General features: G+C 43.0%; 1 non-coding gene across 1 annotated transcript; it reads right to left on the reverse strand.

Annotated features, from left to right (window-relative positions):
• Positions 1–317: 317 nt before the first annotated feature.
• LOC136228391 (small nucleolar RNA R71) lies at positions 318–424 on the reverse strand. The gene has a single exon (XR_010688708.1). It is a non-coding gene; the product is annotated as a small nucleolar RNA R71 (small nucleolar RNA).
• Positions 425–1,090: the final 666 nt, after the last annotated feature.

The raw sequence follows: 1,090 nt of genomic DNA on the forward strand, positions 1-1,090 counted from the left end.
TCGTGTTGCCCAACGAAGGGAACAACATGTTCGAGGTGAAAGCATCTATGATACAAATGTTGTAGGCAGCCATACAGTTCAATGGATACCAGTCGGAAGATCCAAATGGGCATATTCTTGAGTTTATGACGTTGTGCAACACTTTCAGATCAAACAGAGACGTTGTTGACGACATAATCCGACTAAAGCTGTTTCCTTTTTCTCTAAGAGATAAAGCGAAGAATTGGTTGAAAAACTTGCAACTAGGAACGATTACTACTTGGGAAGAAATGGCCAGCGCCTTCTTAATGAAATATTTCCCACCAAGGCAAGCCATTAAGCTCAGAAACGAGGTTTCCCATTTCGTGCAAGAAGAGGATGAATCCTTAGCCGAGGCATGGGAAAGGTACAAGGAATTACTAAGGAGAGTCCCCAATCATGGCATCCCTATGTGGATGCAAATGCAGAACTTTTACAATGGGGTAACCAACATTTATAAGATCCAAATTGAGTCCATAGCCAATGGAAACCCCAAAGATCTGGAACCACAAGCCTTGTACGACCTTATTGAGAGAGTAGTGAGCACAAGTTATAACTGGCACTCTGCCAGAAGTGAGGGAAAAAGAGCGGGAAATGAAGATGTTGTGTCAAAATTGACAAGCCAGGTAGAACAGCTGGCTAGACAGCTTGGCAAGATAAATGTGTCCTCGATCCACAACGAACCACCATTTAATGACATTTGTGATTTTTGTGGAGGCCTTCATTTCAGCATCAACTGTCTCGGAGTTAATCAGGGAAAGGGTGCACAGGCGGAATGTGATTATGCAGGGTATAATCAGAGGAATCCACCTAACCCGTATTCTAACACGTATAATCCTGCCATAAGAAATCATTCGAATTTCGGATGGACAGGCCAGCCCAACCAGCAAGAACAACCGAGATATCAACAACAGCAAGGAGGACACTACCAGAGGCAACCTCAGCAGCATTATAAACAACCTGTTCCACCAAAGGAAGATATAGAGCCAGATATGAAGACGATGATGATGCAGTTCATGAAACAGACACAAGCATCAATTAAAAATATGGAAACACAAGTCCACCAATTAGC

Source organism: Euphorbia lathyris, chromosome 4 (assembly GCF_963576675.1).
Source record: "Euphorbia lathyris chromosome 4, ddEupLath1.1, whole genome shotgun sequence".
Lineage (NCBI taxonomy): Eukaryota > Viridiplantae > Streptophyta > Magnoliopsida > Malpighiales > Euphorbiaceae > Euphorbia > Euphorbia lathyris.